Below are 25,197 nucleotides of genomic sequence, written 5' to 3'. Positions count from 1 at the left end.
TAAAATGGCGCCAAGTACTACAAGGGCACCCATAGCGTTTACTTTACAAGACATGGCAGCAGTCATGGATAATACACTGTCAGCGGTATTAGCCAGACTATCTGAACTTAGAGGTAAGCGAGATAGCTCTGGGGCTAGACGAAATGCAGAGCATACTGACGCTTTAAGAACCATGTCTGATACTGCCTCACAATATGCTGAAGCTGAAGAAGCTGGAGAACTTCAGTCTGTGGGTGATGTTTCTGATTCAGGGAGAATCCCTGATTCTGATATTTCTACATTTAAATTTAAGCTTGAACACCTCCGCGTATTACTTAAAGAGGTTTTAGATGCTCTGAATGACTGTGACACAATTGCAGTGCCAGTGAAATTGTGTAGACTTGATAAATACTTTGCAGTGCCGGTGTGTACTGATGTTTTTCCAATACCTAAAAGGTTTACAGAAATTATTAATAAGGAATGGGATAGACCAGGTGTGCCGTTCTCTCCCCCTCCTATTTTTAGAAGAATGTTTCCTATAGACGTCACCACACGGGACTTATGGCAGACAGTCCCTAAGGTGGAGGGAGCAGTTTCTACTTTAGCAAAGCGTAAGTTGTGCTTTTTCAGATCCAATGGATAAAAAATTAGAAGATTACCTTAAGAAAATATTTTGTCAACAAGGTTTTATCCTACAGCCCCTTGCATGCATTGCCCCTGTCACTGCTGCTGCGGCGTTCTGGTTTGAGTCTCTGGAAGAGGCCTTACAGGTAGCGACTCCATTGGATGAAATACTTGGCAAACTTAGGGCACTTAAGCTAGCCAATTCTTTTGTCTCTGATGCCATTGTTCATTTGACTAAACTAACGGCTAAGAATTCTGGTTTTGCTATACAGGCGCGCAGAGCGCTATGGCTTAAATCATGGTCAGCTAACGTGACTTCAAAATCTAAGCTACTTAACATTCCCTTCAAGGGGCAGACCTTATTCGGGCCTGGTTTGAAGGAGATTATTGCTGATATCACTGGAGGTAAAGGTCATGCCCTTCCTCAGGACAGGTCCAAATCCAGGGCCAAACAGTCTAATTTTCGTGCCTTTCGAAACTTCAAGGCAGGTGCAGCATCAACCTCCTCTAATGCAAGACAAGAGGGAACTGTTGCTCAGTCCAAAGCGGTCTGGAGGCCAAACCAGACCTGGAACAAAGGTAAGCAGGCTAAAAAACCTGCTGCTGCCTCTAAGACAGCATGAAGTAACGGCCCCCTATCCGGTAACGGATCTAGTGGGGGGCAGACTTTCACTCTTTGCCCAGGCATGGGCAAGAGATGTTCAGGATCCCTGGGCGTTGGAAATTATATGCCAGGGGTATCTTCTGGACTTCAAAGCTTCTCCTCCCATAGGGAGATTTCACCTTTCACAATTATCTGCAAACCAGATAAAGAGAGAGGCACTCTTACACTGTGTAAGAGACCTCCTAGTTATGGGAGTGATCCATCCAGTTCCAAAAGAGGAACAGGGACAGGGTTTTTACTCAAATATGTTTGTGGTTCCCAAGAAAGAGGGAACATTCAGACAAATTCTGGATCTAAAGATCTTAAACAAATTCCTCAGAGTTCCATCATTCAAGATGGAAACTATTCGTACCATCCTACCTATGATCCAGGAGGGTCAATATATGACTACAGTGGATCTAAAGGATGCTTACCTTCACATTCCGATACACAAAGATCATCATCGGTTTCTCAGGTTTGCCTTTCTAGACAGGCATTACCAGTTTGTAGCTCTTCCCTTTGGATTAGCTACAGCCCCAAGAATCTTCACGAAGGTTCTAGGGTCCCTTCTGGCGGTCCTAAGGCCATGGGGCATAGTAGTAGCCCCTTATTTAGACGACATCCTGATACAGGCATCAAACTTCCAAATTGCCAGGTTACTGGCATTTCTGAGGTCGCATGGGTGGAAAGTGAACGAGGAAAGGAGTTCTCTATCCCCACTCACAAGAGTTTCCTTTCTAGGGACTCTGATAGATTCTGTAGAAATGAAAATTTACCTGACGGAGTCCAGGTTATCAAAGCTTCTAAATTCCTGCCGGGTTCTTCATTCCATTCCGCGCCCTTCGGTGGCTCAGTGTATGGAAGTAATCGGCTTAATGGTAGCGGCAATGGACATAGTGCCTTTTGCACGCTTACATCTCAGACCGCTGCAACTATGCATGCTCGGTCAGTGGAACGGGGATTACATAGAATTGTCTCCTCAACTGAATCTGGACCAAGTGACCAGGGATTCTCTTCTCTGGTGGCTATCTCGGGTCCATCTGTCCAAAGGTATGACCTTTCGCAGGCCAGATTGGACAATTGTAACAACAGATGCCAGCCTTCTAGGTTGGGGTGCAGTCTGGAACTCCCTGAAGGCTCAGGGATCATGGACTCAGGAAGAGTCTCTCCTTCCAATAAATATTCTGGAGCTAAGAGCGATATTCAATGCTCTTCAGGCTTGGCCTCAGTTGGCAACTCTGAGGTACATCAGATTTCAGTCGGACAACATCACGACTGTGGCTTACATCAACCATCAAGGGGGAACAAGAAGTTCCCAAGCGATGTTAGAAGTATCAAAGATAATTCATTGGGCAGAGATACACTCTTGCCATCTATCAGCTATTCATATCCCTGGTGTAGAGAACTGGGAGGCGGATTTTCTAAGTCGACAGACTTTTCATCCGGGGGAGTGGGAACTCCATCCGGAGGTGTTTGCACAAGTGATTCATCGCTGGGGCAAACCAGAACTGGATCTCATGGCGTCTCGACAGAACGCCAAGCTTCCTTGTTATGGATCCATGTCCAGGGACCCCAGGGCGACGCTGATAGACGCTCTAGCAGCGCCCTGGTCTTTCAACCTGGCTTACGTGTTTCCACCGTTTCCTCTGCTCCCTCGTCTGATTGCCAAGATCAAGCAGGAGAGAGCATCGCTGATTCTAATAGCGCCTGCGTGGCCACGCAGTACCTGGTATGCAGATCTAGTGAGCATGTCATCATTGCCACCATGGACTCTGCCTCTGAGACAGGACCTTCTACTTCAGGGTCCTTTCCTCCATCCAAATCTAATTTCTCTGAGACTGACTGCATGGAGATTGAACGCTTGATTTTATCAAAGCGTGGCTTCTCCGAGTCAGTCATTGATACCTTAATACAGGCACGAAAGCCTGTCACTAGGAGAATTTACCATAAGATATGGCGTAAATATCTTTATTGGTGCGAATCCAAGGGTTACTCATGGAGTATGGTCAGGATTCTCAGGATATTATATTTTCTCCAAGAAGGCTTGGAAAAGGGTTTGTCAGCTAGTTCCTTAAAGGGACAGATTTCTGCTCTGTCTATTCTTTTGCACAAGCGTCTGGCAGATGTTCCAGACGTTCAGGCAATTTGTCAGGCTTTAGTCAGAATCAAGCCTGTGTTCAAACCTGTTGCTCCACCATGGAGCTTAAATTTGTTTCTTAAGGTTCTTCAAGGAGTTCCGTTTGAACCTCTTCATTCCATAGATATAAAGCTTTTATCTTGGAAAGTCCTTTTTTTGGTAGCTATTTCCTCATTGCCACCATGGACTCTGCCTCTGAGATAGGACCTTCTACTTCAGGGTCCTTTCCTCCATCCAAATCTAATATCTCTGAGACTGACTGCATGGAGATTGAACGCTTGATTTTATCAAAGCGTGGCTTCTCCGAGTCAGTCATTGATACCTTAATACAGGCACGAAAGCCTGTCACTAGGAGAATTTACCATAAGATATGGCGTAAATATCTTTATTGGTGCGAATCCAAGGGTTACTCATGGAGTATGGTCAGGATTCCCAGGATATTATATTTTCTCCAAGAAGGCTTGGAAAAGGGTTTGTCAGCTAGTTCCTTAAAGGGACAGATTTCTGCTCTGTCTATTCTTTTGCACAAGCGTCTGGCAGATGTTCCAGACATTCAGGCAATTTGTCAGGCTTTAGTCAGAATCAAGCCTGTGTTCAAACCTGTTGCTCCACCATGGAGCTTAAATTTGGTTCTTAAGGTTCTTCAAGGAGTTCCGTTTGAACCTCTTCATTCCATAGATATAAAGCTTTTATCTTGGAAAGTCCTTTTTTTGGTAGCTATTTCCTCGGCTCGTAGAGTGTCTGAGCTATCTGCCTTACAATGTGATTCTCCTTATCTGATCTTTCATTCTGATAAGGTAGTTCTACGTACCAAGCCTGGGTTTTTACCTAACGTGGTATCTAACAAGAATATCAATCAAAAGATTGTTGTTCCATCCTTGTGTCCCAATCCTTCTTCAAAGAAGGAACGTCTATTACACAATCTGGACGTGGTTCGTGCTTTAAAGTTTTACTTACAAGCTACTAAAGATTTTCGACAAACATCTGCTTTGTTTGTTGTTTACTCTGGACAGAGGAGAGGTCAAAAGGCTTCGGCAACCTCTCTTTCTTTTTGGCTAAGAAGCATAATACGCTTAGCCTATGAGACTGCTGGACAGCAGCCCCCTGAAAGGATTACAGCTCATTCTACTAGAGCTGTGGCTTCCACTTGGGCCCTTAAAAATGAGGCTTCTGTTGAACAGATTTGCAAAGCAGCGACTTGGTCTTCGCTTCATACTTTTTAAAAATTCTACAAATTTGATACTTTTGCTTCTTCGGAGGCTATTTTTGGGAGAAAGGTTTTACAGGCAGTGGTACCTTCCGTTTAAGTACCTGCCTTGTCCCTCCCTTCATCCGTGTACTTTAGCTTTGGTATTGGTATCCCATAAGTAATGGATGATCCGTGGACTGGATACACCTTATTAGAGAAAACACAATTTATGCTTACCTGATAAATGTATTTCTCTAGTGGTGTATCCAGTCCATGGCCCGCCCTGTCATTTTAAGGCAGGTTATTTTTAAATTTAAACTACAGTCACCACTGCACCCTATGGTTTCTCCTTTCTCTGCTTGTTTTCAGTCAAATGACTGGATATGGTAGTGAGGGGAGGAGCTATATAACAGCTTTGCTGTGGGTCCTCTTGCAACTTCCTGTTGGGAGTGAGAATATCCCATAAGTAATGGATGATCCGTGGACTGGATACACCACTAGAGAAATAAATTTATCAGGTAAGCATAAATTGTGTTTTTCATGGTGTTCTTCTCATAAATTTTCCTGGCATTCTTTTAGAATTCCTAGAATATTAGTTTCTTCAGGATGGTTTGGATAAAGATTTGTCTGCAAGTTCCTTGAAGAGACAAATCTCTGCTTTCTGTTTTATTTCACAGAAAGATTGCTAAGCTTTGATATTCACTGTTTTGTTCAGACTTTGGTCCATATCAAGCCTGTCATTAAATCACTCTCCTCCTTGGAGTCTTAATTTGGTTTTGAAAGCTTTACAGACTCCTCCTTTTGAGCCTATGCTTTCTTTGGATATTAAACTACTTTCTTGGAAAGTGTTGTTCCTTTTGGCTATCTCTTCAGCTAGAAGAGTTTCTGAATTATCTGCTCTTTCTTGTGAGTCACCTTTTCTGATTTTTCATCAAAGATAAGGCAGTTTTGCGGACTTCATTTAAATTTTTACCTAAAGTTATGAATTCTAACATTAATAGGGAAATTGTTGTCCCCTCTTTGTGTCCTAATCCTAAGAATTCTTTGGAGAGATCCTTACATTCTCTGGATGCTGTAAGAGCTTTTAAATATTATGTTGAAGCTACTAAAGATTTCATGAAGACTTCTAGTCTATTTGTTTTTTCGGGTTCCAGGAAAGGTCAGAAAGCTTCTGCCATTTCCTTGGCATATTGGTTAAAGCTTTTGATTCATAAGGCTTATTTGGAGTCGGGTCAGGCCCCGCCTCAGAATCACAGCTCATTCTACTAGATCAGTCTCCACTTTGTGGGCTTTTAAGAATGAGGCTTCAGTTGATCAGATTTGCAAAGCAGCGACTTGGTCTTCTTTGCATACATTTACTAAATTTTACCGTTTTGATGTATTTGCTTCTTCTGAAGCAGTTTTTGGTAGAAAAGTTCTTCAGGCAGCTGTTTCAGTTTAATTCCTCTTATGTTTTACGTTTCTTTTCAAATATAAGGTTTATTTTTTTGGTTGTGGATTTCATTTTTTAGTGGGAAATGGCTGTTTTTATTTTATACCTCCCTCTCTAGTGACTCTTTAGTGGAGTTCCACATCTTGGGTATTACTATCCCATGCGTTACTAGCTCATGGACTCTTGCCAATTACATGAAAGAAAACATAATTTATGTAAGAACTTACCTGATAAATTAATGTCTTTCATATTGGCAAGAGTCCATGAGACCCACCCTTTTTATGGTGATGATTTTTCTATAAAGCACAATTATATTTCCAGTTCCTTTTTTGATGCTTTTTACTCCTTTTTTCTATCACCCCACTACTTGGCTATTCATTAAACTGAATTGTGGGTGTGGTGAGGGGTGTATTTATAGGCATTTTGAGGTTTGGGAAACTTTGCCCCTCCTGGTAGGATTGTATATCCCATACATCACTAGCTCATGGACTCTTGCCAATATGAAAGAAATTAATTTATCAGGTAAGTTCTTACATATATTATGTTTAACAACCTCCTAATTTTCTCCAATTAATTTTTATTTCTTGTTTTGCTATCTTTATTTAAAAAGCAGGAATGTGATGCATAGGAGCCAGCCCATTTTTGGTTGATAACCTGGTTTATGCTTGCTTATTGGTGGGTAAATGTAAGCCTCCAATAAACTATCACTATCCATGGTGCTGAACCTAAAATGGGCTGCCTGCTAAGATTTACATTCCTGCTTTTAAAATAAAGATAGCAAGAGAATGAAGAAAAATTGATAATAGGAGTAAATTAGAAAGTTGCTTAAAATGTCATGTTCTATCTAAAACATGAGAGAAAAAAATTTAGTTTTCGTCCCTTAAGCACTCTGCTTAATAGCAGTAAAAGTTTGTTGAATCCAAATAGTGAGTCTTTTGTAACTAGAGAAGCCTTTAATGCAGCCCAGCTCATGTCATAGTGACCTGAAAAAATAATTTTAAAATAACTTTTTTTATTTTACTGTTACTGCTGCAAGATATAGAAAGGGGTGCAGAAGGAGATTTGTAGCTTAATCTAAGGTAAAACGTTGATGACTAAGGTGTAGACTGTCCCTTTAACACATTTACTTTGTTCTTTTGGTTCCCTTTATCGAAAAGCAATTGCCAACAGCAGCTATGCCCTACACTCACCAGATGTGTACATCTAGATCCCAGAAGTGCATTGCTGCCCTGGACCTGACTGTTGAATCCCTTTGCAGGAGTTAAAAATGCAAAAAGAAAATGCACTAATCTGTTGAAGCATTTTAATACTGTTTATGTCCCATATCAGATATTTCCAAATTTATCTAAAATAAAATGTGTCAACGCGATAATCAAAAAGGTGTTAAATTAAAAAATGATACCTAATCCCAAAGGTGGCAAATTAAAGTCCCATATGTAATGTTCAATGTAGGTTCAAGAAAACCTAGCGTAACTAACATAAATTTAATTCCGCACTTGCTGTACTAACAATGATAGAGCTACAATAACTCCAAGATATGCACTCTATACTTAAACCCTCTGTATAACATGGTCTCTTCCATAAAATATTTGTTAAATTCTTATACAATTTAAGTTTTACAATATTGGCACTGAAATGTCACTCAGGGCATAGAGGCATAAACAGCAGCAGAGCTAAAGGAATTTTGTCCAGATGGTACATTTATTTTGCATGTCACTGTTAGACACAGACCAAGACATTACCCTTCCTTGTTATGTGCCTTTTTTAAGGAGCACATATCTTGGATCTACCATAGCACTACCCTTGTGAGTACTGTATTTGCAACATTTGGGATTAAAGTGCTATGAAACCCAAAAATATCTTTCACTATTCCGACAGCATGTGATTTTAAGCAACTTTCCAAATTACTTCTATTTTTGTTCTTTCAGTATCCTTTGCTGAAAAGGATACTCAGGTAGGCTCAGGAGCTGCTGATTTGTAGTTGCATTTATATGCCTTGTATTATTGGTTCAACCAATGCATTAACTATTTCCCAGTACCAAGAGAACAAATACAATTTGATAATATAAGTAAATTGTAAAGTTGTTTAAAATTGTATTCTCTATCAGAATCATGAAAGAAAAATGTTGGGCTTCATGTCCTAAGTATAATTTTTTAGTTTGACACCTTTTTGATTATCACGTTGACACATTTAATTTTTTCCTTTTTCACTTTTACTTTGTGTCACTAACATATCGTGTAATATTTTGTATTCTAGTTTATCTAAAATAGGTTTGTATTACAAGACCAGTTATTCATTGACTAAGCTATAAAGGAAGATGTGAAGGAACTGGAAAACTGAAAATTCAAAAGAAAATAAAGTATGGAATAATGTAGGGAAATCTACATTTTGGGATAGATTACAAGTGGCGCTGTATTTTCTTTTATGGGGGATTACGAAAACGTTGCTCGGATTTTCATTTTTGCACTTGTCGGGTTGCTTTCGTATTACAAGATCCAAAAACATATTTTGCGCTAGCATTAACCCGAATAGTGCGAGAAACCTAACAAGTTTTTGCACGCATATATTCCCCCAGAGAAATCAATGGAGAAAAAAAAACTAACACCCAAGATCGTGCAAACGCCATTGCATTTTTGCATTCCCCATAGAATTCAATGGAGAAGAAAAAAATTGTTGAAAAAAAACCCCCATCGCGCAAACATAGCATATTCACATTAGACAATTTTTAATATTTACATTAAATGCATACTTTATTAAATATGAATATTGCATAAATGTTGTATCATGTTTTCATCTTCTTAATGGCAAAGGGCTATAATGCACTTATATATGTGTACATAAAAATTAATATTTTTATATCTGTATATGACTGTAAATACATATATGGCCTCCCTCTCTCCCCTTCAATCCATCCTAAATGCATCTGCCAGGCTAATCCACCTCTCTCGACGCTCTGTTTCTGCTGCACCTCTCTGTGAGTCCCTTCACTGGCTCCCCATTCACAGCAGAATTAAATTCAAAATTCTCACCCTGATCTACAAAGCCCTCACCAATGCTGCCCCACCCTACCTGTCCTCACTCATCAACAAATATACTCCAGCCCGCCCCCTAAGATCCAACAATGACCTGCTCCTTGCATCCTCTACCATCACCTCCTCTCATGCTAGACTACAGGACTTCTCTCATGCGGCACCAACCCTCTGGAACGCACTTCCTCGAGCTGTCAGACTCTGCCCTAACCTCTCCTTCTTTAAACGTTCGCAAAAGACCTTTTTGTTCAGAGAAGCTTATCACCCGACTCATTAACAAATGAACAGTTGCCCTCTTCTATCTCCTCACTAATATGATTCTCATCTTTGCAGTCCCCACCTCCTGTTTCCCATCCTCCTACCCATCTAGATTGTAAGTTCCCACGGGAATAGGGCCCTCAATTTCCCCTGTATTTGTAAAATTTTGTCTTTTTGTATTGTTTCTCCTTTGTGCTTTTATCCTTGTACCCATAGGCAGCACTGCGGAATCTATTGGCCATTTATAAATAACGAATAATAATAATAATATATAAACATTGTGTGTGTATATATATATATATATATATATATATATATATATATATATATATATATATATATGTATATATATATATGTATATATATATATGTATATATATATATGTATATATATATATATGTATATATATATATATATATATATATATACACACACACATCTTTAGACATGTACAGTATGTGTCTCAATGTTTAAGCAATTTGCCTGCCTTTTTCTTCTCTAACATATGAGATTAACAAACTGAGCCCTTTCATCTTTTTTGTGCAATATTTTTATTAAATCATTTTTATTAGACCGTATTAATATGAGTGTAATTGTACTTTGGAATGTATTTTTTAAGTGTTTTCTGCAACTTTTTTCCCCCAATAACCAGTTAACCACAGCTGTGAGATCGCAGTAAGGATTTAAGCGTAAAGGGCGATTGTGCTAGCACAATCACAATTTTTGCTCCACTTGTAATATCAGTGGAGTAAAAATGGCTCGCAAAAACACAATTACACTAGTGCAAAAAAGTTTGAGCCTCACTTGTAATCTAGCCCTTTGTCGGCAAACAAGAACCATAGGGCCAACAAGTCTGCTTTCCTAAAAGTGTAAACTGATTTAGTTTATCAGATAGCATTATGCTTAACCCAGGCATTCTGGAAGTCCCCCACAGTGTATGTCCTTAACACTTCTAATGGATGTTTATTACATGAATTGACCATTCTTTCTGTGAATTACGCCTACATTTTTAACTACTCATTAGTTTGAGATCATGACCCCTTGTTTTGGAATTGCTCTTTTTGTAAAAAAAAAAAAAATACAGCCTCAGCTTTATACTAAGCCTCTCTATATACTTGAAAGTCCCTATCATATCAACATTTTCCCTTGTCTTCTCTAAGCTTTACATGTTTAGGTAATTGATCCTTCCTGGAAATTTTTTAATTTTTTAGACCATGCACCATTTTAGTAGTGCTCTTTTGAACAGATTCCAGTTTTACATCTTTCTTGAAATATGGCTTCCAGAACTACACACACTACTTAATATTTAGCCTTATTAGTGATATATAAAGTGGCATAAAAACCTTACTATCTTTGCTGCAAAACTTCAAACAAAATAACTAAGCTTTCTACTGGCTTTACTCGCTGCAATATTATAATTGTTTACCAAATTTCAAATCATTTGAAATAATTCCCAAGTCCCGTTCCTCTCTTCTAACAGTAATTTGCTATTGAGTCTGTAATTGACCTTTGAATGTTTCTTTCCAAATTGCATAAGTTTGCAATGTTAAATTTTAGATACCAGACTTTTATCCAATCATCCATTTTTGGATATTGCTTCTTATTTGGTCCACCTTTCTGGAACATCAGCTCTATTACAAATTTTTGTATCATCTGCAAACACACATACTTTCCCCTCTAGCCCTTTTCTAATATTGCTGATAAATATGTTAAAACAGGGCCCAAAACTGACCCGTGAGGAACACCATTAGTAACTGACCCCTCTGCTTAATGCATGCCATTTATTACAACACACTCATCTATCCTTTAGGCAGTATTTTACCCAGTGCACAGTTTTCAAGTTTAGATTAAGGAAATCCCATTTATGAACTAGTTTGTTCTGTTTGACCATGTCAGATGCTTTTCTGAAATGTCACATCAACTGCTCCACTTTGATCTAAAACTTTAGTTACATAATCAAAAAAGTCAATTAGAGTCGCCTGACATGATCTTCCAGGAGGGAATGTACACAAAGAGAAATACTATGGAGAAAAATGTATGGAAAAGAAAAGTGTTTGGGAAATTCTAAATAGACATAGATAGAGTAAAAAAAAAACAGACTAATAACTAAGAATATTTGATTTGATAAGAATTTACTGTATGTAATAAATATCTATTATACATTAGTACTTTTATGTTATATTCAGGTCATTCTCCTATTTGGTATCAAATTATTGAATGCAATTTACCTTATCTAAAAGGAGCTTGAAAAAAGCTAGTGTATGAAACGCGTTGTTCTGATGGTTTTAGCAGAATCCAGTGTTTTTGTGTTCTGTTCATGGTGTATGTAAACTGTTTAGAGCTGTATCTGCTGTAAACCAGCTCTTGTGTGTTCATTTAATTGTGAAAATCTCTGGTATTGTGTTGCAAATATATTTGCTGAATTAACATATATACTGTCCATTTCAGGACGTTTCCTCTTCCAAAACACCATCCTCTTCCTGAAACTATTAATCATCCAATGAAACTTCATGCACCATATTACCTTGTGCATTAGGAGTCAGTCATCCGATATCATTAATGGAGCTCACGAGAAAGGGACACACTGCTCCGTAGAGCAAAGTAAGCATGGGGCGCACTTTGAAAATTAAATCTTGCAACCAATAAAATCACATTATGCTGCTATCTGCATATAGTATCTTACGTTCGCCTATATGTTTTGTATCATGTATTTATCTATTAGGGTTATAAGTATTTTCTTTTTTTATATATTTTTTTTACTAGACATTCAAGACAAGAGTCATTGTCATTATTCAACATAATAATCTCAGATGCATTCTAATAAACAAGATTTATGCGTACATTTGAATGTAACCATAATAAACAAGAAATACCGTATTCGTGAAATAGAACACAACATATGAAATTACATAACATGAAAAGAAAAAAAAGAATAAAAATTCAGCGTTAACTACTCTGTCTTCACTTTAAAACATTTTGTATTCCTTTTAGTCTTTCCCTTCACTTTTTAAGTAGAGGGATTCTAAGAACACAAAACAAACGAAAGTGAGAAGAAGAGAAAAAAAAAATGTAAATATATTTATCTCCAATGTGGTGGGTAAGATTCTAATTGTATAAACTGCAAGAAGAGAGGAGAGGCACGGAAGGGGTATAGGATCTGCTTTTGAGTAGGGAGAGAAAAGGACATAATCCACTTATCCCACTTATTGAGAAAGGTCCTCAATTTGGCCTCCGAATATATCAGAGGGTCATGTTGCTCTATGATAATTTGGTATAATATCTCTTGGATAAATGCTGCTAAAACCTAGCGGCTTTATATCCTTCCATTTTCTTAGAATCATTTGTCTGGCGGTGAGAATGACTATATTAATTAAAGATTTATTACGTATTGCACTTTCTTTAACCAACAAAAGAAAAAAATTATATCTGGGTTAAAAGAAGGTAAAAATGTATTGATCCAATAAGCAACTTGATGCCAGAATCTTTGGAGCTTTGGGCATGATTAGAAATCATGTATGAGAACTGATGCAGGGGCACTAAATTTAGGGCACTAACTTTTCTCTCGCTCACACCATTTGGCCATCATTCTTGGGGTCAAATAGGATCTGTTCATTAGTCTCATATGGGATTCCCTAATCGATGCGGCAGATGAGTATTTTAGATACTTTTCCTGAACTCCTCAAACTCTAACTCCTCAAAGTCATATAGCCACTTTTGATACAGTCGGGTCAGATTGGATAGTGCAGCTTGTGATAATGTTTTATATGTTATGGATATGTACTGTATCCCCATTCGGAAAAAAATGATAATAGGTTCAAGAGTACCCAGAGACCAGGTAGAGTTTCCCCCCACATTTAATTTAGACAAATAGTGTCGATTTGTAATTTTAAATACACAAAAAAAATATTTTTATTTAAAGTATATTCCAATGATAAATGATTAAATGTTTGGATACTTTTCTAGGACTAGTTTGTTTCACCATAAGGACACATACACTTTGGATATTTGAGGATATATTCTAATTTTTATTTATTTATTGAATTTGCACATATTGCTTTTGCATAGACATCTTATCATATACATGACTGTGATCTCAGAAACGTCAACATACTGTATGTATTTTTGTGCATTTTATATTATTGTCAATAACAATAACAGTAGGAAGCTGCAATTAGCTATAAGGAAAATATTCCTCCATTTTTTTTAATCTTTTTTATTGTATACGTATATTTATACATTTTTAGCCGATTTTATGTATTTTCTGTGAAATAAACCTTTTGAATCCTTTATATCTACTACCCTTTAGCTTTTTTGATCTGTTTAGCTTTTTTTTCTTAGCACTCCCCAATTGCATTTTTCTGTTATTGATGAAAGTTAAAGTCTGGAGATGCAGGGGAAGTTTTTCTGCGAACCCATCCCGTCTGCTGACTAACAGCTCCCGGGCAATCAGTGTTGACGAGTTTCACTGCTTGCTGTTACACACTCAAGTCCATGTCAGAGGTGTCGCTGCAAGACTGTCACACTTGAGAGGCTGTGCCTGTTCCACAGCATGAATCCTGGAGGTAAGATTGTTTTATATATACATTGCTATACAGGGTCACAGTGTGGCTCCTGTATGCCTCGATAGGATCAAGTGTTAATATCTCCTTCAGGGAGATTATTTGAACAGCTAGGGGTTATTTATAACTGCTTTTATGTGAGAGTTTTTTGGGCTCATAGACTGTGTGCTTTTGGCTTGGAACAAACAGGTTTCACTTTCGTTTTGTGTGTGTTGTGCAGCTCATAATAGCTTGGCGCCTTTTTCATAGTAGGGGAAGTCCTGTCCTACGCACTATGTAACCGGGTGCAGTCTTTTTGTTTTTCCTATGATCTTGCTGCGAACATCGCTCCTAGGAGAGTGTTTTCTCTGTTAACTGTGTGGGTCTAGGAGGTGGTGAGTGCCCCAGCCATTGGGATTATAAAGGTGCCATTTTTTTCAATAAAGTGGTTACTTTTTGTCTGTCCTTCTGTGAATATATCCTAGCTATGGAGGACTCTGATATTACATTAGAAGGTCCCGCTCCTTCTGTACTGATTAATAATTCCTGTTTATATTGTGAGGAGGCCGTGGTTTGCCTGCCTGCTCAATTTTGTTCCATTTGTCTAAGCACTGTTCTAAAGTCAAAGGGAGACAAGTCTGCTAATACTTATAATGCTATCCCAAGAGATTACTACCCTTTCTACCCTACCTGCTCCACATGCATTTCCCACGGCTCAACTAATCCTCCATCTGGAGGGGGCTTTTTCCCTGCAGACTTTACCGTGCAGTTACAATCGGCGGTGTCTGCGGCCCTGAGTGCCTTACTTCGCTCTAACAAAAGCAAGAGAAAGGTTAAACATAGTTCTCCTGACTTAGAGTCTTCTAAATATTTGTTGGATTTAGCCATTATGTCCCAGCTATCCGAGGATGAGTTAACCTCTGCAGTTTTAGAGGGTGAACTTTCTGAGTCAGAGTCTTCAGTTTCTAAATCTCCCTCAGCGGAGGAACCCTCTTTTAGATTTAAAATTGAGCATCTGCGTTTTTTATTAAAGGAGGTTCTGTCTACGCTTGAGGTTCCAGAGGTTACTCTCCCTGAGATCCCTAAATGTGACAGGGTTTAGACAGGAAGGTCCCTCTGACTTTTCCTGTGTACCAGTTAAGATGGCGAACATTATTAGTAACGAATGGGAAAAAATAGGACCTTCTTTTTCCCCCTTGTCTTCTTTTAAAAAATGATTCCCAGTCCCTTACTCTCAATTAGACTTATGGGGCTCCATCCCTAAAGTAAATGGCACTATTTGTACGCTGGCTAAGCGTACTACTATACCCCTGGAGAATAGTTCCTCTTTCAGAGAGCCTATGGATAAGAAAATGGAAACCTTTCTGAGGAAGATGTTTCAACATACAGGGTTTTTATTTCAACTGGCGACAGCTGTAGCCGCGGTTGCTGGAGGAGCTACCTACTGGTGCGACACTCTGTTGGAGCTCATTGAGGTGGAGACTCCCCTCGAGGATATTCAGGAGAGAATTAAGGCTCTGAGAATTGCTAACTCCTTCATCTGTGATGCGAATATGCAGATTATTCGCATAAATGCAAAGGCTTTTGGCTTTGCGTTCCTAGCCCACCGGGCTCTCTGGTCGAAGAATCACTATTATCAAATAAAGGTCAATATAAGATATGGAATAGTAATTAAATACCTTATCTTTCAAATTAAACCATTATCAAAAAATTAGTTTATTGTCTTAGGCAATATCTCTCAAATAAATGAGCATCTAGATCCAAATTAAACACATATTTTAACTAAATTCTTTTTTAACACAAGCCTCATACTAATCATGTTTACACAAATTGTAAATTAAACAACGAATCTGCCACTTTGTTTTCTATAAACATTTCCATTGGTTAAAATTCAATTAGAAACACCCAATAGTAACAAAGATTGCCCACCAATGATATCCAATAGCAATTAAACCTGCCCTTTATAAATGTCACATAGAGTGTTCATAGGCATCTTGATAAAGGCTACGGCCGAAACGCGTAGAGCTGCCTACACTCTGAACACTGTTTTTAAGGAACACAAGGACCGGCAGATACCTAACTTCAAACAAAGTCGGTATTTAAAGAAAGAAAGCCGGTCAATTTGAAAAAGCCGGTTCTTTTGAAAAAAGCCGATCCTCTTGACTTTGAATTATTTTTGCCGCCAAACGGATCTGTAGAATCCAACTGCCGCTACACAAATCACTCAGACTTTTTTAGCAAAGGATTCAGCAATAACTTGAGACTGCACTTTGCTAAAACTTGAGACTGCTCATTGCTGAATCTCTCATCTCTGCATCTTACTACGGAGTCCATTGGACATCACAACATAAGGAGATCTGTACCTTGCAACAGAGTAAAGCTTGCAACTGGAACATAAAGAACTTCTCCTCTACCTGCGAACACAAGTCCATACTGATAGATAGTATTGGGACACCAGAATTTCCAAGAAAATTTCCAGGACCCTCAGCTAAGGAGACTCTCCTCTATCTGAAACCAGATACCTGTAAACAGACCGTAGTCCATACTGATAAATAGTATTGAGACAACCGCAACCCACAAAAAACTTCCAAAAAACTTCCAGGATTTTTAGCTATTACTAATAGCATATCCACACAACTGTTTTCAACAGATTCTACCAAATAAATAAGTAGTATTGAGAACCACTACTTCCTAAGGTACTTTATAAAAGGTGTTTTTTAAGGCACTTTCAAGACCTGTCTTTTTGACAATCAACCGCTTATATTAGTGACTATCTTATTTTAAGTTTGTTTTACATATTTCTACTATATTTTATTATATCCACTGCAGTGCGATACACATATAATATATAATTTTTGGGCAAGTATTTATTTAACGTCTTTTATAATCTGCTTATTTAGTATTTTTAAATTTAAACCGCATGAGCTAAAAATTGTATTTGATTTTATTCCAATTTGTATACATTACATTATCTACAATATAAATTGCTACATTTTGTATAATACCCCAGAGTTCTGTCTATTATTTATAGTGATCCTTATATTCCAAGATTCTTATCGTTACACAAACAAGTAACCACTTATACATTATGAGATTTTGACACTTTGTTCACTCACTATGTTGCAACACTATTAAAAATCACTTTATAATTACTTTTCAACCATTAAAATTTAGCTCCCCTTCACTTGTTCGTTTTACCCTAAAGTCAAAGGGAGACAAGTCTGCTAATACTTATAATGCTATCCCAAGAGATTACTACCCTTTCTACCCTACCCGCTCCACATGCATTTCCCGCGGCTCAACTAATCCTCCATCTGGAGGGGGCTTTTCCCTGCAGACTTTACCGTGCAGTTACAATCGGCGGTGTCTGCGGCCCTGAGTGCCTTACTTCGCTCTAACAAAAGCAAGAGAAAGGTTAAACATAGTTCTCCTGACTTAGAGTCTTCTAAATATTTGTCGGATTTAGCCATTATGTCCCAGCTATCCGAGGATGAGTTAACCTCTGCAGTTTTAGAGGGTGAACTTTCTGAGTCAGAGTCTTCAGTTTCTAAATCTCCCTCAGCGGAGGAACCCTCTTTTAGATTTAAAATTGAGCATCTGCGTTTTTTATTAAAGGAGGTTCTGTCTACGCTTGAGGTTCCAGAGGTTACTCTCCCCGAGATCCCTAAATGTGACAGGGTTTAGACAGGAAGGTCCCTCTGACTTTTCCTGTGTGCCAGTTAAGATGGCGAACATTATTAGTAACGAATGGGAAAAAATAGGACCTTCTTTTTCCCCCTTGTCTTCTTTTAAAAAATGATTCCCAGTCCCTTACTCTCAATTAGACTTATGGGGCTCCATCCCTAAAGTAAATGGCACTATTTCTACACTGGCTAAGCGTACTACTATACCCCTGGAGAATAGTTCCTCTTTCAGAGAGCCTATGGATAAGAAAATTGAGGAAGATGTTTCAACATTCAGGGTTTTTATTTCAACTGGCGACAGCTGTAGCCGCGGTTGCTGGAGGAGCTACCTACTGGTGCGACACTCTGTTGGAGCTCATTGAGGTGGAGACTCCCCTCGAGGATATTCAGGAGAGAATTAAGGCTCTGAGAATTGCTAACTCCTTCGTCTGTGATGCGAATATGCAGATTATTCGCATAAATGCAAAGGCTTTTGGCTTTGCGTTCCTAGCCCACCGGGCTCTCTGGTCGAAGTCTTGGTCTGTGGATATGACTTTTAAATCCAGATTCCTTTCTCTTCCTTTCAAGAGGAATATTTTATTCAGTCCAGGGCTGGACTCCATTATTTCTACGGTTACTTGAGGGAAGGGTGCCTTCCTACCACAGGACAAGAAAAATAGGCCTAAGGGACGGCAATTGTCTAATTTTTGTTCCTGTCCTTCTGTCAAATCACAGCGACAGCAATCCTCATCCAAGTCCGAGCAGCCCAAGAGTACTTGGAAGCTGGCTCAGTCCTGGAATAAGTCCAAACAGACTAAGAAGCCCGCCAAGAACAAATCGGCATGAAAGGGTGGCCCCAGATCTGGGAGCGGATCGAGTAGGGGCAAACTGTCTCTTTTTTCAGATGCTTGGTTCCAGGATGTACAGGATTCTTAGGTCCTTGAGGTTGTATCTCAAGGATACCGGATAGCATTCAAGTCTCATCCGCCCAGGGACAGATTCTTACTCTCCAGTCTGTCTACAAGACCAGAAAAGAGGGCTTCCTTCTTAGGTTGCATACGGAATCTCTCCTCTCTAGGAGTAATTGTCCCGGTACCTACAGCAGAAAGAGGTTTGGGGTTTTATTTAAACCTTTTCGTGGTTCCAAAGAAAGAGGGAACTTTTCGTCCAATTCTGGACCTAAATTGTCTAAACAAGTTTCTGAGTGTTCCCTCTTTCAAGATGGAGACAATTCGGTCATTCCTTCCTCTGGTTCAGGAAGGACAGTTTATGACCACAACAGACCAGAAGGATGAATACCTTCACGTCTCGATACACAGGGAACATTTTCAGTTCCTGATGTTTTCCTTTCTGGACCAGCACTTCCAATTTATAGCTCTTACGTTTGGCCTAGCTACTGCTCCAAGGATATTTTTGAAGGTTCTGGGGGCTCTTCTAGCCATTGCCAGAACACAAGGTATTGCAGTAGCGCTTTACCTGGACGATATCTTGGTACAGGCACCACCTTTTCGTCTAGCGGAAGTCCCTTCTCGATCTTCTTTGATCACATGGATGGAAGATGAACTTGGAAAATTGTTCTCTTACTCCAAGTACAAGGGTGAAGTTCCTGGGAACAATAATAGAAACGTTTTGTAGGCTGTGGTGCCCTCAGAATAGGGTCTGCCTCTTTATTCTTTTCCCTACTGCTATTCATTCAGTGTCCTCTGGAGCTTGGGTATAGTTTTCCCAACAGTTAGGATTGAAGTTGTGGACACTCCCTGCCTTATAGAAGGAAAACATAATTTATGCTTACCAGATAAATTCCTTTGCTTCCTGACAGGGAGAGTCCACGCCCCCATCTGTAATTTATGTTTTGATTGGCAGCTCCCTTTTTTATATTATTTCTTCTGGCACCTTATACCCTGATGTTTCTCCTACGTTTCCTTGTCCCCTCAGCAGAAGGGCAGGGGGATAGTGGAAGTGGGAGGGATATTTAAGCCTTTGGCTGGGGTGTCTTTGCCTCCTTCTGGTGGCCAGGTGTTGTATTTCCCAACAGTAAGGAATGAAGTTGTGGACTCTCCCTGCCAGGAAGGAAAGGAGTTTATCTGGTAAGCATAAATTATGTTTTTTTACCAAACGCTAACCCATCCAATTCTTTTCTATATAGAACTGCTAAAGGTTCTAGTGACATTTTGAACAGTAGGAGAGATAAGGGTCAGCCTTGTCTAGTTCCCTTTTATAATATTATATTGGATGACAGTGTATCATTGATACTTAGATAAGAAATTGGTTCATTATAAATAAGTTTTACAAAATTATAAAAGTTACCTGTGAACCAAAATTTAACTAGCGTGGTAAGCAAGTGATCCCATGATATGGAATCAAACGCCTTCTCTGCGTCTACATTATGTAGGTCAAAATCATGCTGTTTGGATCTAGACCTGTAACCAATCTGGAAATGTTCAATTAATATCATAGCAGTTCTTATGTTCTTCAATGAAGTTCTACCATTCATAAATCCTGTATGGTTAGTATGTATTATACTCCCCAATATTTTCTTCAATCTATTTGTAATAATATTCATTAAAAGTTTATAGTCTGAATTGAGTAGGGAAATGGGACGGTATGAGTCCATTAAATCAGGATCTCTATCTTTCTTTCATGTAATTGGCAAGAGTTCCTGAGCTAGTGACGTATTTGATATACAATCCTACCAGGAGGGGCAAAGTTTCCCAAATCTCAAAATGCCTATAAATACACCCCTCACCACACCCACAATTCAGTTTTACAAACTTTGCCTCCTATGGAGGTGGTGAAGTAAAGTTTGTGCTAGAGATTCATCTCCTACCTCCCTTTTCAGATCGACGATATACTCTCATATACCATTACCTCTACTGATAACTGTTTCAGTACTGGTTTGGCTATCTGCTATATGTGGATGGGTGTCTTTGGGTAAGTATGTTTTTATTACTTAAGACACCTCAGCTATGGTTTGGCACTTTATGCATTTATATAAAGTTCTAAATATATGTATTGTATATTTGCCATGAGTCAGGTTCATGTATTTCCATGTGCAGACTGTCAGTTTCATATTTAGGGAAAATAAACATATTAAGAAATATTTTTCTTACCTGGGGTTTAGTCTTTTTCTCAAATTGACTAATTTTTTTCTTGCAAATTGCGGGCAGTACTAGGCCCGCGGGTGCGCCAAATACAAGACTTTATTGCATCATTTTTGGCACGAACATTTTTTGGTGCGAAAAGTACGTCCGTTGACGCAAGTTCGTAGTTGACACCGAAGCCTTACACATGGTTGCGTCGTTAGTGACGCAAGTGTGTCATTTCTGGATATTGTTGGCGCCAAAAAAATTTCAGTTACGTTGTGCGTCATACTTGGCGCCAAATTTTTCATTAATTTAATACCCCATTGCTGTTTGCCTCTTGCCTTTTTCTATGTCAGAGGACTATGCTATTTGCATTTTTTCCCATTCCTGAAACTGTCATATAAGGAAATTGATAATTTTGCTTTATATGTTGTTTTTTCTTTTACATTTTGCAAGATGTCTCAATCTGATCTTGCCTCAGAAGTATATGTTGGAACTTTGATGCCTTACATCGGTTCTACCAAAGCTAAGTGCATTTGTTGTAAGATTGTGGAAATTATATCTCCGAATTTCATTTGTAACAGTTGTCATGATAAACTTTTACATGCAGATAATGTGTCCATCAGCAATAGTACATTGCCAGTTGCAGTTCCGTCCACTTCTAATGTACATGATATACCTATGAATTTTAAAGAATTTGTTACTGATTCTATTCAGAAGGCTTTGTCTGCATTTCCGCCTTCTAATAAACGTAAAAGGTCTTTTAAAACTTCTCATTCAGTTGATGAAATTTCGAATGACCGACAACATAATGATTTATCCTCCTCTGATAAGGATCTATCTGATACAGAAGATTCTTCCTCAGATATTGACACTGACAAATCGACTTATTTATTTAAAATGGAGTATATTTGTTCTTTATTAAAAGAAGTGTTAATTTCTTTGGATTTTGAGGAAACCAGTCCTCTTGACGTTAAGTCTAGTAAACGATTAAATGCTGTTTTTAAACTTCCTGTGGTTACACCATAGGTTTTTCCTCTTCCTGATCCTATTTCTGATATGATTTCTAAGGAATGGAATAAGCCAGGTATTTATTTTATTCCTTCTTCAAGGTTTAAAAAATTGTATGCTTTACCAGCAATTTCTATAGAGTTTTGGGAAAAATTCCCCAAAGTTGATTGGGCTATTTCTACTCTTGCTAAACGTATCACTATTCCTATGGAAGATAGTACATCCTTTAAGGATTCTTTATATAGGAAGCTTGAATCTTATCTAAGGAAAGCCTATTTATATTCAGGTCATCTTCTCAGACCTGCAATTTCGTTGGCTGATGTTGCGGCTGCATCAACTTTGTGGTTGGAAAATTTAGCGCGACAAGAATTGGATTCTGGCATTTCTAGCATTATTCCCTTACTGCAATATGCTAATCATTTTATTTGTGATGCCATTTTTGATATTATCAAAATTGATGTTAGATCCATGTCTTTAGCTATATTAGCTAGAAGAGCTTTGTGGCTTAAGTCTTGGAATGCTGATATGACATCTAAGTCTAGATTACTATCTCTCTCTTTCCAAGGTAATAATTTATTTGGTTCTCAGTTGGATTCTATTATTTCAACTGTTACTGGGGGAAAGGGAGTTTTCTGTCTCAGGATAAAAAACCTAAGAGTAAATCTAAGGCTTCTAACCGCTTTTGTTCCTTTCATCATAATAAGGAACAAAAATCTAATCCTTCCCCCAAGGAATCTGATTCCAATTGGAAGCCTTCCTCAAATTGGAATAAGTCCAAGCCATTTAAGAAACCAAAGTCAGCCCCTAAGTCCGCATGAAGGTGCAGCCCTCATTCCAGCTCAGCTGGTAGGGGGCAGATTAATGTTTTTCAAGGATATTTGGACAAATTCTGTCCAAAATCAATGGATTCAGAGCATTGTCTCTCAAGGGTATCAAATAGGATTCAGAGTAAGACCTCCTGTGAGAAGATTTTTTCTCTCACGCATGCCAGCAAATCCAGTAAAAGCTCAGGCTTTCCTGAAGTGTGTTTTAGACCTGGAGTTTTCAGGGGTAATCATGCCGGTTCCTTTTCAGGAACAAGGTTTGGGGTTTTATTCAAATCTATTCATTGTCCCAAAGAAGGAAAATTCATTCAGACCAGTTCTGGGTCTGAAAATTTTGAATCGTTTTGTAAGAGTACCAACTTTTAAGATGGTTACTATAAGGACTATTCTGCCTTTTGTTCAGCAAGGACATTATATGTCCACAATAGACTTGCAGGATGCATACCTTCATATTCCGATTCATCCAGAACATTTTCAGTTCCTGAGATTCTCTTTTCTAGACAAGCATTACCAATTTGTTGCTCTTCCATTTGGCCTAGCAACAGCTCCAAGAATCTTTTCAAAGGTTCTAGGTGCCCTACTCTCTGTAATCAGAGAACAGGGTATTGCAGTGTTTCCTTATTTGGATGATATCTTGGTACTAGCTCAGTCTTTACATTCTGCAGAATCTCACACAAATTAACTAGTTTTGTTTCTTCGAAAACATGGTTGGAGGATCAATTTACCAAAAATGTTCTTGATTCCTCAGACAAGGGTCACCTTTTTAGGTTTCCAGATAGATTCAGTGTCCATGACTCTGTCTCTAACAGACAAGAGACGTTTGAAATTGGTTGCAGCCTGTCGGCACCTTCAGTCTCAGTCATTCCCTTCAGTGGCTATGTGCATGGAAGTTTTAGGCCTCATGGCTGCAGCATCGGATGCAATTCCTTTTGCTTGTTTTAACATGAGACCTCTCCAGCTTTGTATGCTGAATCAATGGTGCAGGGATAATATAAAGATATCACAATTAATATCCTTAAATCCCAATGTTCGACGCTCTCTGACGTGGTGGTTAAATCACCAGCGTTTAGTTCAAGGGGCTTCTTTTGTTCGGCCAACCTGTACTGTGATAACTACAGATGCAAGTCTTTCAGGTTGGGGAGCTTTTTGGGGATCTCTGACAGCACAAGGGGTTTGGAAATCTCAAGAGGCGAGATTACCAATCAATATTTTAGGACTCCGTGCAATTTTCAGAGCTCTTCAGTTTTGGCCTGTGTTGAAGAGAGAACCTTTCATTTGCTTTCAGACAGACAATGTCACAAATGTGGCAAATGTCAATCATCAGGGTGGGACTCACAGTTCCCAAGCCATGAAAGATACTTGTTTTGGCGGAATCCAGCTCCTGTCTAATCTCTGCGGTGCATATCCCAGGTGTAGACAATTGGGAGGCGGATTATCTCAGCAGTCAGAGTTTAAATCCGGGGGAGTGGTCTCTCCATCCAGATGTGTTTTCTCAGATTGTTCAGATGTGGGGTCTTCCAGAGGTAGATCTGATGGCCTCTCATCTAAACAAAAATCTCCCCAGATACCTGTCCAGGTCCAGGGATGTTCGGGCGGAAGCAGTGGATGTGCTGACACTTCCATGGTGTTATCAACCTGCTTACATTTGTCCGCCTCTAGTTCTTCTTCCAAGAGTGATCTCCAAAATCATCATGGAACAATTGTTTGTGTTACTGGTGGCTCCAGCATGGCCCCACAGGTTTTGGTATGCGGATCTTGTTCGAATGTCCAATTGCCAACCTTGGCCACTTCCGTTAAGGCTGGACCTTCTGTCTCAAGGTCCATTTTTCCATCAGGATCTCAAATCATTAAATTTGAAGATATGGAAATTGAACGCTTAGTGCTAAGTCATAGAGGTTTCTCTGACTCAGTGATTAATACTATGTTACAAGCTTGTAAATCTGTCTCAAGGAAGATTTATTATCGAGTTTGGAAGACTTACATTTCATGGTGCTCTTCTCATAAATTATCTTGGCATTCTTTTAGAATTCCTAGAATTTTACAGTTTTTTCATGATGGTTTGGATAAAGGTTTGTCTGCAAGTTCCTTGAAGGGACAAATCTCTGCTCTTTCTGTTTTATTTCACAGAAAGATTGCTAAACTTCCTGATATTCACTGTTTTGTACAGGCTTTAGTTCATATTAAGTCTGTCATTAAATCAATTTCTACTCCTTGGAGTCATAATTTGGTTTTGAAGGCGTTACAGGCTCCTCCATTTGAGCCCATGCATTCTTTGGACATTAAACTACTTTCTTGTTGTTCCTTTTGGCTATCTCTTCTGCTAGAAGAGTTTCTGAGCTATTTGCTCTTTCTTGTGAATCTCCTTTTTCAATTTTTACCTAAGGTTGTGAATTCTAACAACATTAGTAGAGAAATTGTTGTTCCTTCCTTGTGTCCTAATCCTAAGAATTCTTTGGAAAGATCATTACATTCTTTGGATGTGGTAAGAGCTTTGAAATATTATGTTGAAGCTACCAAAGATTTAAAGAAGACTTCTAATCTATTTGTTATATTTTCTGGTCCTAGGAAAGGTCAGAAGGCTTCTGCTATTTCCTTGGCTTCTTGGTTAAAGCTTTTGATTAATCAAGCTTATTTGGAGTCAGGTAAGACTCCGCCTCAGAGAATTACAGCTCATTCTACTAGATCAGTCTCCACTTCGTGGGCTTTTAAGAATGAGGCTTCAGTTGATCAGATTTGCAAAGCGGCAACTTGGTCCTCTTTGCATACATTTACTAAATTCTACCATT

The sequence above is a fragment of the Bombina bombina genome, chromosome 4 (genome assembly GCF_027579735.1).
Source record: "Bombina bombina isolate aBomBom1 chromosome 4, aBomBom1.pri, whole genome shotgun sequence".
Taxonomy (NCBI): Eukaryota; Metazoa; Chordata; class Amphibia; order Anura; family Bombinatoridae; genus Bombina; species Bombina bombina.
The sequence above is the reverse complement of the archived record's forward strand: the minus strand, read 5'-3'. Positions refer to the sequence as shown.